The sequence below is a fragment of the Equus caballus genome, chromosome 17 (assembly GCF_041296265.1).
Source record: "Equus caballus isolate H_3958 breed thoroughbred chromosome 17, TB-T2T, whole genome shotgun sequence".
In the NCBI taxonomy this organism is placed as follows: domain Eukaryota; kingdom Metazoa; phylum Chordata; class Mammalia; order Perissodactyla; family Equidae; genus Equus; species Equus caballus.
In genome coordinates this window covers 92,465,618-92,472,106 of record NC_091700.1, presented here as the reverse complement: position 1 = coordinate 92,472,106, position 6,489 = coordinate 92,465,618, and positions in this window count along the sequence as shown.

The following is a 6,489-nucleotide window of genomic DNA, read 5'->3' as shown; positions in this document are numbered from 1 at the left end:
TGATTTACAAAATAAGGTAGACAGCCAGATTTGGTCCATGGGTCGTAATTTACCAAACATTTACCACAGAATAACTGTTAGAGACTGTTACTTTTAAAAGAGACTTCACCACTCAAATAAGCCTTCAACCAAATAAAATTAGTTTAAGATTGATTAGAAAGATAATTAGGGATATTCTACCATATTCTATTCTATCAAATCTCTAACTATTATTTTGAGGACACTTAGAGTTGTGTTCTTGTGTTCAGACCAATTAATTTAGGCAGGTAAGAAGCACTGACACCAATTAATTAAAAAAAAAATTTTTGCTGATACAGCATCTTACATTTGAAAATCATCAATCCATACTGAATGAAGCTACAGAGAAGGAGTGATGAGCAACACTTCAAGTTACCCGTGTTCAACTTCATTAAAAAGGATAAATCTGTCTTCTATTAATTTATTCTGGTGGATCCAAGCAGAATGAGCTAGGTTTATAAGTCATTGTTTTCCTTATTAGAAATAAATATATTCCCTTTGTAAGCCAACACAAATCCTGAAATTCTATCAATACAAGTTTTCAACAGTTTGGTTGTCAAGTCTTTTATAAGTAGTAAAAATAGCACAAAACAAAACAACTGCGATACCAGCTATAATTTGTCATGCATAATATCTCATTTATACTTATCACAACAGTAAGAGCAATATTCTTATTTTAGAAATAGAGAGTATTTGGGCTTAGGAATTTAGGTAATTGCCAAATATGACATGTCCAATCAGAAATGGCATCAAGTTTTAAAAGTAGGTCCCCTTTATGATTTTTAACTTTTCTCACATTGTAATATTTAATAGGGGGAGTTCAGTCCAGATGGCAGCATAGGCAGACTCTGAACTAACCTCCTCCCACAGATACAGCAAATTTACAACTACTCTTAGAACACATACCCCTGAAAGAGAACTAAAAACTGGATAAAAAGAAGCCCCACAATAAGGGAAAGTGCTGAGTGAAGCAGAAGAGGCAGAAATTCCTTTCTAGAGAGAAAAAAAGTCACCTTCGTGAGCCACAGCACTTCCTGGCTGGCTGGGAGCAATCCTAAGGTACACAACCTTCCCTGAAGGAGCTGGGGAGGTGAGTAAGGGAGTGTTACTGCTATAAGCTGCTTTTGGACTGAGCACAACCAAGAAAAGTTATATCTGGCTTTATATATCTGGCTTTGCTGTGTATTAACTACAACGAGGAATACCTCCAGAAAAGCTGGTGGACATAAGGGAAAAAATCCAGTTCTGAAACAGCCTATGCACAAATTCACCTGTTTCGCTAAGGAACCTAAAACCACCAGAAAGAAAGGTGCACAGTCCTTTGGTAAAAAGAGATTCTCCTGATAGGCTCTGGGTGCATCTCGGTGAGAGGTGAGACCTCTCCAGGGACTGAGACATTGGCAGCAGCCATTATTGTGACCAAGTACAGGCATGCTGACACAGGTGCTGGCAGACCCATTGGAGTTCTTCCCTGGCCTGTTAGCCCAGGGGTCTGCCCCACCCACAGAGCACTGATTTAATCCAGCTCAGCCAGGGCAGGCAGCCCACCCTAGGAACTGGCCCCACCCAACAGCAAGCCCTTATGCAACCTGCAGGCCCACATAGGTGGGGTGCCTGGAACCTCTGCAGCTGGGTGAGTAGGTCCACCTCTGCAGGACAGGGCATGCACAAGGAGCAGGTGGATGTGTGGGGACCTCTGCAGTGGGGGGACTGGGTCTGCTTCAGTAGGTTGGGGTGTTTGCATGAGGCAGGTCTGTGTTTACAGGGTGTGTGGCCCTGTGGGCAGTGGGGCTTGTCAGCTGCAGCAGACTTGTGCTTCTCAAACAGTTACATAAAGAATCTGCCCCACCTTCCAAAGCCTGAAACAGTTGGGTGCTCCCATGCCTGCTGCCAGCCCCACTCAGCTGCAATCCTAAGAGAGCTGAAAACAGCGTTGCTGGACAGAGGTATACAACAATTGGAAGCCCCTGAGACTAGCAACCTGCAATGCTGGGGGCCTACTCATTTAACAGAAAAATTGAAACAGGAATGTTCTATTAGATCTTGAAGCCAAATGTGCTGGGGCTCCCCACACCCAATAAAGGGTCCATAGCAGCTACATGCAACTGAGCATTACAACCAGCTGGCCAGGGAGACAACCTAGCCTCCCTGGGCACCTGCAGCAAGAGCAAACCTGCCACAATGGTAAGACATACACAGCCTACATAGGGATACTCCTGGAATATTTGGCACTGGTGATGAGAGGAAAGGATGCTGCTGGGCCTCATAAGATAAGGCCACCTCTCCAAGATCAGGAGACGTAGCTGACCTACCTAATACATAGATATAAACAGAGAGAAAGGAGCAAAAGGAGGAGACAAAGGAAACATTTCAAATAAGGGAACAGGACAAAACTCCAGAATAAGAAGTAAATGAAACAGAAGTAAACAATCTACCTGATGAAGAGTTCAACCAAAAAGTGATAAGGATGCCATCTGATCTTGAGAGAGGAATGGATGATCTCAGTGAGAACTTCAACAAAGAACTGAAAAATATAAAAAAGGAACCAATTGGAGATAAAGAATACAATACTGGAAATGAAAATTTCACTAGAGGAACTCAATAACCAAGTTGATGATGCAGAGGAATGGATCAGCTAGTGGGATGAAAGACTAAAGGAAGCCACCTAAGCTGATAAGATAAAAGGAAAAATAATTAAAAAGAACAAGGGCAGTCTAAGGGACATCTGGGACAACATCAAGCACACTAACATCTGTACTATAGGTATCCCAGAAGGAGAAAAGGGAGACAAAGAGGCAGAGAATCTATTTGAAGAAATAATAGCTGAAAACTTTCCTAACCTAAGGAAGGAAACAGACACCCAGGTACAGGAAGCACAGAGAGCACCAAACAAGATAAACCCAAAGGGGCCCACACCAGGATACATCATAATTAAAATGTCAAGAATTAAAGATAAAGAGAGAATCCTAAAGGCCACAAGAGAAAGGCAACAACTTACATACAAAGGAAAACCTATAAGTCTATCAGCTGATTTCCCAGCAGAAACCTTACAGGCTAGAAAGGAGTGGCATAATAAATTAAAATACTAAAAGGAAAAAATCTACAGCCAAGAATACTCTACCTGGCGAAGTGATTCTTCAGGATGGAAGGAGAAGTAAAGAATTTCCCAGACAAGCAAAAAACTAAAGGAACTTATCACTAAGAAAGCAGCCCTATAAGAAATACTAAAAGGACTTATTTTAGTGGGAAGGAGAAGACCACAAATAGGAATAAGACAATAATCAAAAAGGAAATAAAATCACTGGTAAAGGCAAATAAGGGGAGCAGATCAACCACCTATGAAGATAATATGAAGGTCAAAAGACAAAAGTACTAAAATTATCTATTTCCAGAATGAGAGGGTGACAGAAACATACACACAATAAAAGAGGTTAGATATGATATCAAAAACATAAAATCTGGGAGAAGTGGAGTAAAAGAGTAGAGCTTTTAGCAAGAGGTCAAAATAACAGACCATCAACTTAATACAGATTGCCATACACGTAGGTTATTATATATGAACCTCACAGTAATCACAAACCAGAAACCTAAAATAAATACATAAAAAATTATGAGAAAGGAACCCAAACATAATACTAAAAAAGCCATCAAACCACAAGGGAAGAGAGAAAGAGAAGAAGAAAGGAACAGAGAACTACTAAAACACCAAGAAAAAATTAAGATGGAAATTAATATATACTTATCAGTAACTACTTTAAATGTCAATGGACTAAATGCCCCTATCAAAAGGCATAGGGTGGCCGGTTGGATAAAAAAACAGACCCATATATATGCTGGATACAAGAGACCAACTTCAGACCTAAAGACATTCATAAACTGAAAGTGAAGGGATGGAAAAAGATACTCCATGCAAATGGCAAAGAAAACAAATCTGGGGTAGCAACACTTTCTCAGACAAGATAGACTTTAAAAGAAAAACTGTAAGAAGAGACAAAGGGCATGACATAATGATAAAGACAACAATCCAACAAGAGGATATAACACTTTTAAATATCTATGCACTCAACCTAGGATCACCCAAATACATACAGTAGCTATTAGCAGACATAAAAGGAGAAATAGACAGTAACACAATTATAGTAGGGGAGTTTAACACTCCACTTACACCAATGGATAGATCATCCAAACAGAAGATCACTAAGGAAACATTGGCCTTAAACGACACATTAGATCAGATGGACTTACTAGATAAATATAGAACATTTCATCCAAAAACCACAGAATACACATTCTTTTCAAATGCACATGAAATGTTCTCCAGGATTGATCACATATTAGGCCACAAAACAAGTCTCAATAAATTTAAGAAGATTGAAATAATACCAGGCATCATTTCTGACCACAAAGGTATGAAACTAGAAATCAACTACAGGAAGAAAATCAGAAAAACCACAAATATGTGGAGATTAAACAAAATGCTACTGAACAACAATTGAGTCAATGAACAAATCAAAGGAGAAATAAAAAAATACCTGGAGATAAATGAAAATGAAAATATGACATACTAAAATCTATGGAATAGAGCAAAAGAAGTTCTAAGAGGGATGTGTATAGCAATACAGGCATACCTCAACAAACAAGAAAAAACCCAAATAACAATCTAACAGTGCAGCTAAAGGAATGGGAAAAAGAAGAATAAACAAAGCCCAAAATCAGTAGAAAAAAGGAAATAATAAAAATCAGAGCAGAAATAAATGAAATAGAGACTAAAAAGAAAACAATAGAAAAAAATCAATGAAACCAAGAGCTGGTTCTTTGAAAAGATAAACAAAATTGACAAACCTTTAGCTAGACTTACCAAGAAAAAAAGAGAGACGGCTCAAAGAAATAACATCAGAAATGAAAAAGGAGAAATTACAATACACACCTCAGAAATACAAAAGATCATAAGAGAATACTACAAAAAGCTATACACCAACAAATCGGATAGTCTAGAAGAAATGGACAAATTCTTAAAATTGTACACCCTTCCAAAACTGAATCAAGAAGAAATAGAGAATTTGAATAGACAAAGCACCAGTAAGGAGATCAAAACAGTTATCAAAAACCTCCCTCAAAATAAAAGTCGAGGACCAGACAGCTTCCCTGGTGAAGTCTACAAAAAATTCAAAGAAGGTAATACATATCCTTCTCAAACTCTTCCAAAAATTGAAGAGGAGGGGAAGTTTCCTAACTCATTCTACAAAGCCAAAGTTACCTTGATACCAAAACAAGGACAATACAAAAAAAGAAAATGACAGGCCAATATCAGTGATGAACATCAATGCAAAAATCCTCAACAAAATACTAGTAAATTGAATACAAAAATACATTAAAAAGATCATACACCATGATCAAGTGGGATTTATTCCACGGATGCAGGAATGGTTTAACATCCACAAATCAATCGACGTGATACACCAGATTAACAAAATGAAGAATAAAAATCACATGATCATCTTAATAGTTGCAGAGAAAGCATTTGACAAAATACAGTATTTATTTATGATAAAAATTCTGAATAAAATGGGTATAGAAGGAATGTACCTCAACATAATAAAGGCCATATATGACAAACCCAGAACTAATATCATTCTCAATGGAGAAAAACTGAAAGCTATCCCTCTAAGAACAGGAATCAGACAAGGGTGTCCATTTTCACCACTCTTATTTAACATAATATTGGAAATCCTAGCCAGAGAAATCAAACAAGAAAAAGAAATAAAAGGGAACGAAATTGGAAAGAGAGACGTGAAACTGTCACTAATTGCAGATGACAAGATTTTATATATAGAAAACCCCAAAGAATCTACCAAAAAACTTTTAGAAATAATAAATGAATATGGTCAAGTTGCAGGACACAAAATCAACATATAAAAATTAGTTGCATTTCTATACTCTAACAATGAAGTAGCAGAAAGAGAAATTAAGAATATAATCCTCTTTAAAATCACAATAAAAAGAATAAAATACCTAGGAATAAACTCAATCAAAGAGAGAGCTGTACATTGAAAACTATAAAATATTATTGAAAGAAATTGAGGAAGACACAAAGAAATGTAAAGATATTCCATGCTCTTGGATTGTAAGAATTAGCATGGTTAAAATGTCCATACTTCCTAAAGTAATCTGAAGATTCAATGCAAGCCCTATCAAAGGTCCATTTTTCACAGAAATAGAACAAAGAATCTTAACATTATATGGTACAAGAAAAGACCCAGAATGGCCAAAAGAATCCTGAGAAAAAAAAAACAAAGCTGGAGTTATCACACTCCCTGATTTCAAAATATACGACAAAGCTATAGTAAACAAAACAGCATGGTACTGAAACAAAAACAGATACACAGCTCAATGGAACAGAACTGAGAGCCCAGAGATAAACCTACACATCTATGGACAGATAACTTTTGACAAAGGAGCCAAGAACATGCA